The sequence below is a fragment of the Silene latifolia genome, unplaced genomic scaffold (genome assembly GCF_048544455.1).
Source record: "Silene latifolia isolate original U9 population unplaced genomic scaffold, ASM4854445v1 scaffold_88, whole genome shotgun sequence".
NCBI lineage: Eukaryota > Viridiplantae > Streptophyta > Magnoliopsida > Caryophyllales > Caryophyllaceae > Silene > Silene latifolia.
The window spans coordinates 2,181,736-2,193,430 of NW_027413793.1; the positions used below are offsets into that span (position 1 = coordinate 2,181,736).

The following is an 11,695-nucleotide window of genomic DNA, read 5'->3' on the forward strand; positions in this document are numbered from 1 at the left end:
CTAGTGTTTATTAGCGTTGTTCCTTATCTTTAGTTCCCTACTTTGCATATTCTTTGAGATTTTGAGTCCTTGGTAGGAGAGGATTGCTAGCCTTACATTTATGGAGCAAAATGGAGCTAAATAGAGTGTATCTAATGACCAAGCAACAAAGAGAAGACCAATACTAAAGGCCTAAGTGAATAAATCAAGTAGAATGGGCAATGATGAAGACCCCCACGACCTCTCAACGATCCCCACAGATCCTTAGACAGTCAAAAGAAGAAGAAGAAAAGCTGACCCAGGATCCGGGCATCCCGAGAACAGGACGAGCGTCCCAAGCTAGAATCCGAGCGTCCCCTGGTTAAGTCGAGCGGATCCCTAGGCAGCTCGAGCATACTTCAAGGACAAGTCGGGCGGCTCCTTATGGGATTTGCAAAACATTAATCTTCTTCTTAGGGACTTAATTGTCATTTAAGCCCTTAGTTACCCTAATTCTTGTACTTAGTATAAATACCCCATTGTTTTAGGGGATTGGGAACCAAGTTTTAATCAAGTTAATTTACCAATTTAGTTTAGTAGATCTTCCTAATCAAGTTGTAGTTAGTCAATTCAATATTAATCAAATCTTAATCTCTCTTTAATCATTCAAGTGTTCTTAGATTTAGTTGAGTAATTTGAAGACTATTTAGGGTTTATTGAAGACTTGACAACTCTTCATCATTCATCAAGTTGTTCTTCTATTATTCTGTGCTTTTTATTTGGATCATCCTTAAGTTGGTATAATCTTTTTTACCCTTTTGCTTAATTAATTATTGTTTTACTCATTAACCATGTTTAACCTTGTTAGTATGATTGACACCCTTATTAACATGTTTACCATGACCATGAGTGAGTAGTCTTCTAGCTAGGGTTAATGGTGGATTAGGGGAACTAAACATGGGGGTAGATCCATACTTAATCTAATATGTTTTCATAAGATTGCTTGCTTGTTGTAGTTTCAATTTATGCACATGTTATGCTTGATGAATTGCTTGATTGATAACCTTACATGAATCTCTTATCCATTCAACAAGACTTGTAAGATATAAACGAACTCAAGGCTTGTTAGACCATGCATATAGTTGAATAGGAAGAAACTAAGTCGACTTGTAGGTGTTGTGCAGTCTTGACCGACTCGGCTACGGGACCCAAATCTTCCTAGGAATTATAAAACATAAACTAACTCGATTCCACTACAACAATAATTTGCTTGCATCTATTTAAACATGTTTGTATGATCTCCACCACGAATCCCCTATAAACCCATGATACCCTAGTGTCTTAATCAATCGTTTACAAACTCCTATTTGCTTATTTGCTTTGTTTTGCTTTTATTTCTTTACATTTAATTGTTAAGTAGTTTAGATTGCAAACCTCAAACTCAACCCAAATTGTGACACCCTAAGACATAGCTCTCTACAATTGATAACTTGGTTCAATACCCATCCTTTGGGATCCGACCTTTACTTGCCACTCTACTAAGAGTAGTTAGTTGAGTCTAAAAATATTGTTTTGATTGGTTAGCTTAGACGACAAAGTTTTAAACAGAATCAAAAATGGCACTGTTGCCGGGGACGGTGTTCAATTGAATTGTTATTTGTTGTTTTTAGTTGTGTCTTTCTAAACCTTGGGGAAGTCAAATTCCTCAAGGTAGTTTTAATTGTTTTCTAGTTGTTTGATTTTTGCATGTCTAGGAGATCGCATGGTAGACTTTTGCCTATTGATCCTGAGATTGAAAGAACCTTGACCAATATTAGAATACTTGTTAGAGGAACTTCGACAATTGTGGGTATTGGATAACTTGTAAACATTGGTATTGTTCAATCTGATAGTGTTGAGTTTACCAATCCTTTTGCAAGACAAGGAGAGGAAAACCCAATCCCAAACCAACCACAAAATCAACCTATAATGCCTAAATTTTTATCCCATTCCGTACCAACTGAGGAGAACCTACCCAATGGTACTCCTACACCACCACATTTAACCAGTAATTTCATTGCCAAATCCGCATTCATACAATTAGTTGAAAGAAGTCAATTTGGAGGGATCCCTAGTGAAGGTCCTCATCTACATATGGAGACTTTTTGTGACTATTGTGATGCAATGTCTCAAACGGGGGTGACTCCAGACCTAATTTGATGGGTGTTGTTTCCTTTTTCCTTGATTGGAACCGCAAAACAATGGTTAAAGAGCCTAGACAAGGCTACCCTTGGAATTTATTCATGGAAAAATCTAGCACTTGCCTTTTACAAGAAGTTCTATCCTCTGGAGAAGACTAACATGTTGAGAGCCCAAATCACCGGGTTCAAGCAAAGAGATGAAGAGTCTCTATATGAGGCTTGAGAGAGATTTAAGGATACATGTCGCTCTGGTCCTCATCATGGACTAAGTGAATGGTTCCTTGTTCAACAGTTTTGGAATGGCTTATATAAAGACTCAAGGAATTTGCTCAACATGGGTTCTAATGGAAGATTCACGGAGGTTGATGACAACCAAACATGGGCTAAGATCAAAGAAATGGCTGTTCATAACTGGCAATATAGTAGACCAAGAAAAGCTACTAGGGGAGGGAGGCATGAAGTTGCCTCCGTCACACAATTGAGTGCCCAACTAAGTGCCCATATTGACATCATAAACTTAAAATTTGAGAAAGCCATGGCCAAACATGATGAAGCTTCTCAATCACCCAAACAACATGTTAATGCCATGATGGCAACATCTTCAATCCCAAATGGAGTGTGTGAGAGTTGTGGAACCTTGGGACATGATCAACACGAATGTAGGGGAACAAGTAAAATGGCACCCCTTATTCCAACTATTACAATGAAAATACCAAATTCCACCCAAACCTCTCATACAAGAGCCAAAATGTCCAAAACTCTCAACCCACATACACACCACCTCCAATGAAAAATCCTACTCAAAGACCATACTACAATCAACTCAATGACCAAGCTTTTGATGTTCAAAAATCGGTCCTCCAAATGCAAAAGATCCAACAAGATTTCTTTGCTCAAATGCAAAGGGATAGCCAAGCCAAAGACACTACCATCAACAATATACTTGCTCACACTAAGATGTTGGAGACTCAATTGTCTCAATCGGCCTCTTCTAGTTCCCAAAGACAAAAAGGACAATTACCTCCTCAAGGTAATCCTCCTACAAGACATGAGACCATCAATGCCATCCACTTGAGGAGTGTTACAAGATATGAGGGACCAAAGATGCCAATTGAAGAGAATATTGTTGAGGAGAATGTCAAGCAAAGTGATGTGATTGAACCATTGAGGAGAAATCCTAAGGTGGTAGAGACAACTACCAATGACTTATCAAAGAAGAGAAATGAAGAGAAGGCCAAAGAAGTTGAGAAAGAGTCTTGTGTGAATAGACTTCCATTCCCAAGTCGCCAAGTCAAGCCTACGCTTGACGAGAAACTTGAAAAGTTCATGTATATTGTAAAGAACTTATAGGTTTCTATACCATTCACGGAGCTAATCAACCATGTTCCGGCGTATGCAAAATACATGAAAGATATCCTTACCAAGAAGAAGTTCATCCGAAAGTTGAAAACTATTGCTTTTACCAATATTAGTAGTGCTATTCTTCAAGGGAATTCCCCTCTAATGCTAAAGGATCCGGGAAGCTTCTCCATTCCATGTATCATTGGTGATACCAAAATCAACAAGACACTATGTGATCTAGGTGCAAGTGTTAGTGTCATGCCATATTCGTTATGTGAAAGACTAGGGGTAGGATAGCTCAAGTGCACCAACATGACCTTACAAATGGCGGACCGGACAACAAATAAACCACTAGGGGTATGTGAAGATGTGCCCGTGAGAGTTGGAAAGTTTTTCATGCCGGTGGACTTTGTCATTGTTGATACGAAGGAATATTCCAGCATTCCAATCATTCTAGGAAGACCATTCCTACATACCGCTGGAGCGGTGATCGATGTGAAACATGGAGAGCTCACACTTGAAGTAGGTGATGAAACAATCACCTTCAATCTTGATAAGACCATGAGAGCTCCCAACTTGTTTGAGCCATGATTTATGGTTGATCACTATACTCGGGAAGGTGATAAGAAGAAGATGGAACCTCCATTCAAAGAACAAGGGAAAGATAGAAATCTCAAAGAGAAGGGTAAAGACACACCGCCCAATTGGAAGAAAGATATTGATGATGTCGAAATGGCTCTATTCGGAGAGCATGGAATTTTTCACAACAAGAATGAGAGCTTGCAAAGCTCACCCATGACAAGTGTAGATGGAGGCCTCATTGGCCATGACAACAAGGAAGGAGAGTTGCTCTTGTCAAATCTTGATCCACCCAACATAGGGAAATAAGCAAGAGAAGTATGTGGTCTATGGGATGACGAGTTTGAGGGACTTGTTAACCCATACATTGGGAATGCTATGACTCTAGACCAAGGCTATGTAGACCCTTGTCACCTCTTTGACTCGAACTACTACATGAAAGAAGACAACAATGTGCCAAGGTCTATGCAAGATCTCTATTATGACAATGAACAAGCATTTGACTACTTCTTCAAGGCGTTGAGCAACATCAACAACGCCTAGACTTTGCCTCCTTGACACCTCTCAAGAGAAGGAGAGTTTGGTGGAGTCCTCCCTAAACCACCATTTGTAAATATTCTAACCTCTTAACTTGCATTTCTATTAACTTGTACATTACTCATATTTTGCATTGCATTTTACATGCTTTGTTTGACGAATTTGTGTAAAATGAAAGCAAGTGAGGGAGTGATTTTAATGTGCTTCGAATGTGTGGTGTTTGATGATCAAGTGTGGGGAAGCACATGCCTAGGCTAACCAAGCCTTTGTAGTGCAACCCATATCGAAATGACAAAGAATTGAAGAAGAATTGATGCGGGAAGAAGATCCCCATGAGCAGACCTGAGCTCGTGGGGGCTGGAACAATAGGCACGAGTGAAATTTTGCCCTAGGGGAAAAATGTGCCCGAGCCGACAGTAGCTCGAGCGTCCCTCAGCTCAGGTCGCTCGACCTCAACTCAGGACGTGGGTCCTAGGGAGCTTCCAATTGTCAATTTTGCACTGGGCAGAAATCCGCCCGTCCCAAGCTCGAGACGAACGTCCCTACAAAACTCCGGCCGTCTCATCATTAGGACGCCCATCCCAAGAGCCAAGCAAATTCCTAAATTTTCACTATCTGAAAATCCGCCCGTCTCAACCCTAGGACGCCCGTCCCTACCTGCTATATAAACAAAAACACGGGACGCACTCTTCATTTCATTTCATTTCCTTTCTTCCAACACAAACACAATAATTTTCCTCACTTCAAACTTCAATCCCCTCATCCAAAAATACAAATTTCTCATCCAAATTCACCACAATCAAATCCAAACTTTCTCAAATAAAAAACAAATCACTCCTTCATCGACAATAAGACCGTTCAAACATCAATTTCTTCACAAAATCAATCAAATTTTCTAGGGTTAGGTGAGAATCCGAAATTGATTGAGGATTCAATTGAAATTAGAAGAAATGAGCATTCAAGCATAAACTTGGTTTATTGATACTAATTTGAAAGGAGAATAGCCATGGCAAGGACTAAAGGAGGCAACAAGGCTACAAAAAACACCAACTTTATCCAAGAGACAACAAGCTCTTGCATCAAAGGCATTGGTCTTGGTTCAACAAAGGGAGCAAGCCCCAGAAACCGTCAATGCTATCGAAGAAGCTACTAATTCTATCCCGGAGGTGGAACAATTGAAAAACTATCCGGAGATGGCGTGGATTTCATTGTTAATGAAGGCTTGGTGACAAGATTGGCAAAGCACTTTGACCCGTAATTCAACAAAGACAACAATTAAAAATCGGTTAAAGGAAGCAATCTTCTTGATATGAGCAATTTGATCCACAAATTTCAATGGGTCAAGCATGAAAACTTAGACCATAAGTACGAGTGGCTCATCAAGGATGCCAATTCCATTATCTTGCCAAGCAAGATTTGTCGCATCTCCACCCACCGAACCAACTACCTTATTCCCGTTTCCGAAAGTGCCAAGCGCATCATCAAGCAACAACAAAATCCAAGTGAAGAGCCCTCCTCCTCCATTGTAACACCACCATATCCCTTTGCCTACTACGAGTTCAAACCGAGTAATACTAATGTTATGGCGGGCAATGACTATTTGACACAATTAATGCAACATATGCATAAGGAAGCATACAATGATCGGGTGAATGCCTACTACGCCCAATATCCACCCCTTTGCCATCTTGCTAGGCAAGGACTCCTTGATCCTTCGAGTTCTTTGCCAAATTGGGTGGATAGGAAAGTGTTCTTTCCTAATGCTTCTCAAGATGAAGATAGGGTTGATCGGGAAACAAGGAAAGAGGAGGATGTTGATGATGAGAGCGGGGAAGGTAGTGGGTCTTACCATGATGATGATGATGATGAGCAAAGTTCTAGTTCTAGTTCTAGTTAAGAAGATGTTGGTGAAACCTCCGGTTCCATGGAGGTAGATGATAACGATGTCGCGATGAGCGACAATTGATGGTTGACAAAGGTTGAAGGAGGACATTACAAATGCAGGGTTGATGGCTTATACTAGTATTGACCTATTCCATTGTGAGTCTCCTACCCCTTCTTTTGCTTTGTTTTTGTCTCATGTTTCTATAACTTGTATTTTTTTTAACTTGTATCATTTAGAGAGTCACTTTGGACTCTTGGTAGTTTTGAGTTTGGAGTCCTAGCAGCACTCAAAGGACTCCCACCTCGGTCACTTTGAGATGTCTATTTTTTTGCTCCCTCTACAAAGAATCCAAAATGACAAATTTCATTCATGCATTACATTTCATGCCTTGTGAATGAACTTCCCTTTTTTTTGCACTAGAAATAGTGTTTTGTCCGGTTTGGGGAAGTTCACTCATAGGGAATGCGAGTTAATCTAAATTAGCTATCCGAACAATAGAAAGCATGCATCATGTAGTTTAGCTTACTTTGCAGCACTTTTATATATTTATCACATGTAAACATTTCACATGTAGAGTGCATTTAGTATAGAATCATGCATCATTTAGTTGCTTTTGCATAATTCTCTATTGTTTTGTCTATTTGGGACAATGTCCATTCTAAGTGTGAGGATGGGGAATTCTAGCTCCTTTCTAACACTTATTCCAAAAAACTAATAAAAATTTCAAAAATCCAAAAACATGTTCTTCCCTTTTGTAGTGTAGAAATGTATATATTGTATATATTTATTTGTTTGTGTTCACTCCTATTACTTGGGACCGACTACGCCACATTCGAGGCATGAGGAATATGAAGACCGCATGGTATGATCTTTCCAAACCTCCTTTTTTCTTCTTATATGTTAATGACAATGTGGTTTCTTTTTGTTTGATGCGGTACAAACCAATGTGATTATTGGAGTGTTGGAGTATGTGTCCTCGACAATAATGCGATCACATGTTTAAATCTCATATTAAGAATACATAAGGAAATGTAACATTTTACTGTGAACTGATCCACATTAATCGGTAATGATTGGCTTACTAGAGTTTGACATTACTGTCGTGTGACGGTTGTGATCAGTTGATCCCTTAAGGTCATACCTCTAAGGAAACATTCTTAATTGACTAATTAATTAATTGTATGACGATACAAGTTAATTAATTTCATAAAATTGAACAAATGATTTTGTGAGTTATAATACGTATCTTATTGTAATTTGATTAAATAAGATTTGTGATAAGTAATTAAATTGTTTTATTACTTAAGGTTTATTTATTTTTTATGAAACAATTGAAATAAGAATGAATTGATTATTATAAATACAAGTAGTTGTGATTTATAATTATATGACCCATTTTAAGTAATAGTAATTGTGAATTACTAATTAATTTTTATGTGTGATTTATTTTATTTATATAATGATTTTTAATGTGTTAAAAATGCATTATTTAAATGACATGTCTAGTAACATGTCCAATTTGTCACATAATACAAATTAACAAATTGACAAACTTAAAATGAAGCCATGTTAATATGGGTGTGCCGTGATTATGGAGGGATTAGGAGTTAGTTGTGTTTTGATTATTTTTATTAAGTGGCAACATAATCATTACCTACAACTTATAGACCTTCATGCCTAGTCTCTTGTGAAGAGCAACTTGAAATGATATTGGGCACTCTTCCCTTGTAAACCATCCGGCCACCCTAGAGAAAGAGAAGAGTTTTCTCTTCTTATTTTACACTAATTCATTCTTATATTATTCATTCACTTGAATACAACTTTATCTCTCTACTTCTTGTTGTTGAACAAAACATAAACTCTCACAAAATCACTAATATTATTCTCTTAATACTAGAAGTAGTATACTTATAATATTAGTAATAATTTTAAGGGTACAAATATTAATTCTAGTAATCAATTTAATATTTGTATTAAGGAGGTTTTCTTGGTACAATCCTTGAGGAGAGATTCTAAATTGAATCTTGTTCATCTATTAGGAAAGCTCAAGAACTAAGTAAGGTAGGAGACCTTACTAGTGCCCTAATAACCGAAACTACAAACGTAAGGAACCGGTTTTTCTTTACTCTTGTTTTTGTTTTGCATGCATAAGATCTAGAATTAATTTTATGACTAAATTAATTATTCACATTCAATATGTTAACTTTTGAGATTAATGAATCTTACAAGTGGTATCAGAGCAACACGGTTGTTGCATGCAAAATCGGGTTAGTTTTTCCGAGTTAATTTGTTAACAAATAAAACTTGTTATTTAGGATTTATGAAGATAAATCATGAAATAATTTTGCATGTTAAAATTTTCTGGTCCTAAATGGATTTTAAGTCATATGGGACGATTTATGGATTTTTATTGTTCATTTTATATATTATTGGCATTAAAATGTGATTTTTATGAGAAAAATGTCATTTTTGGACGAAAAATAGCTAAATTTGAATTTTTCAGTGGTTTTTGGATATGTTTTCACATATATTATCTACTGATGGCATGTTAAATCTCGTGAATAACTAAGTTATTTTGCATGAAATATGGATTTTATAAGCTTAAATTGAATTTAAAGGGTTTATTAGGTTAATATGAGTTAAATTTCGAATCTGGTCATAAAAATTTTATATGTTGTCACATGCCTTTTTACTCAGTGTGTGTAAAAATCTTAGACGTATTGTACTTCTTATACATGATTTATGAATTTTTGAGTAAAAATTCAATAAATAGTGACTTAAATTAGCCTATAATGCTAAAACATATTTCATGACTATAGAAAAACATCATATGTTGCATTTTATCCCACATTTCAGATATAAAAGTGAAAAGTTGATTAAAATTATATTTCTCATATTTTAATGGTCATGGTTGTTAAAACCGATAAACCGCAACAATGTCTTTCTCGAAAAAATTTCGAAATTTTTAACCTAAGTTTTGAACATTATGAGTGTCATGGTATTTTTCCAGAATGTTCATGAGTTTGAATTTCAAATTTTTAAATTATTTGGAACTTGTATTAATTAATTTGGAGTTTATAATATAATATTGTATTTTTTGGTCCATTATGAACAATACTAAGAAATCAAGTTGAATTATTGTCAAAGTGTTAGTGAAGACTAATTTTTGAGTCCTAAGATGGTTAGGGTAATTTACTTGAACATAAATATGAATTTATGAGACACCTTGTGATTTTAACAAGTTTATAATCACGCAAATCCATAAAAACCGATGAAATATACGATATTGGCTCTTAAAAGGCGATTTGGCATAAAATTAAGCATGTTCATACATATTATAATGCTTCATTTTATTTATGATTGTCATATTTTTATTTTATATAATTTTGAATTATGTAATTTTACTTAGTATGGCCTTAGTTTTTAATTGATATTACCCGAAATGCATGGGAATATCGATTCAGTTGTAATTATTGTGATCTCGTATCACCGTTTTGTAATTTAATAGATTTATTTTTATTACAAATGTATAATAGGAAATTATGTAATCTTTATTTATTATTTGTAATTTCCCGGAGTTTCCATGAAGACGGTGTTACCTCGAGATGCGTGCCAAGACCGAAGTTCAAGGGACCAATGGAGTTGGTTTCCGAATTTGTAATAGTTTATTAGATTTACTATTTTAGGAAGGCCATACAAGGACTTTATTTTTTTATGCTTAGCATTTTCTTTATATGTTTGCATGCATCGCTAAATCGCCATAACTAAACATGCATTTTATTTAATCGAGTCATCGACCGTGTCAATTTTAATTATCGTAGTTCACCGCTTTAGTTCACTTAAAATGTGATAGATAATAAATTGACATGACCTCTCGCTAAATTAATAATTGAGATATAGCCTTACCAAATAGTAGAACCCATGAAGTACCAATTTCATAAGGGAGTTAAGCCGGCTTCACCGTAATACAAACCTTGTTACGTTGGCGAAGTAGGGTAGTAAAATGTTATTACATCGAAATTTGGATTGAGCTCAACGGAAGTATTCGTGACCGTAGTCTCATGTGTTCCGGGCTAAAGATAAATATTAGAGTAATTTTATCGACCGAGAGTTCTAGAAGTAGAATCGATTAAAGAGTTAATCCACCGAGTTATATTGATAAGGGATGAATCGGCTCACCGTTCCCGAATTAATATGAATTTGGATCTCATGATCTTTTATAATAGTTGGGTAGAGGTCACTATATAAATGCTTAAAACTTGTTTAAAATGTTAGCAAGTATTATTATTATTATTATTATTATTATTATTATTATTATTATTATTATTATTATTATTAAAACAATAGATGTTTATTAATTCCTTCATTTTTATTTTGTAGTCAAATTTGTTTTCTCATTTGCAATGGCAACTCCAAATTCAAACGCATCCACTAGCTCGAACACTCTCACCAATGTTTCATGGCTCCGATCCTTCATGGATCGTTGTAAACTAGAAAAGAATGGGTCAAACTTCGTCGATTGGGATGCCCAACTTCGCTTAGCCGCGGAGGGTGACGATAAGATTCGTTACCTCCCCGAGGCCTCTCCCGTCGCACCGACCGCTAAGTCTACTCCCGCCGCTAGGCAAGCCTATGAGACTTACCAAAAGGACTCGGCCGCGATCAAAAATGTGTTGATCTTTTCCATGGAGGCCGAACTCCAAAGGATTGCTATAAAGATTAGCACCGCCAATTAGATCTATACGAAGCTTGTGACCATGTTTTCACAAGCTCTGAGGATCATTCAATATGAACCGGCATCCGCATTCTTCGATCTCAACATTAAGGAGGGCCAAAAGGTTAGTCCTCACGTACTCAAGTTGATGGAACATGTTGAGACGTTGAAAATGCAAATGGTAAACATTCCCGAAGAACTCATCATTGATCGAATTCTTCGTTTCTTGAACAAGGTTAAAGCATATGTTCGATTCCGGGTGAATTTTAATATGCAAAACTTGAAAGTTTCCCTCGATGAATTGCACAAAATGCTTGTGCAAGCCGAGAGGGATATGGGGCTAAATGCTAGCACCACCAAGGATGTGCTCAACATCAATCAAAAGAGCAAGGGAAAATTCAAGAAAGGTGGCACAAAGGGTAAGAAGCCAACCCCCTTTAAGAACAAGGGAAAAACTTGTGAAGCTAGCTCCTCTAAGCCCAAGAAGGGTGCCCCGTCCGG

The 11,695-nt window shown here is 36.6% G+C and overlaps 1 non-coding gene across 1 annotated transcript; it reads right to left on the reverse strand.

Moving 5' to 3' along the window:
- Positions 1-2,298: 2,298 nt before the first annotated feature.
- LOC141640580 (small nucleolar RNA R71) lies at positions 2,299-2,405 on the reverse strand. Its single transcript, XR_012543074.1, has one exon. It is a non-coding gene; the product is annotated as a small nucleolar RNA R71 (small nucleolar RNA).
- Positions 2,406-11,695: the final 9,290 nt, after the last annotated feature.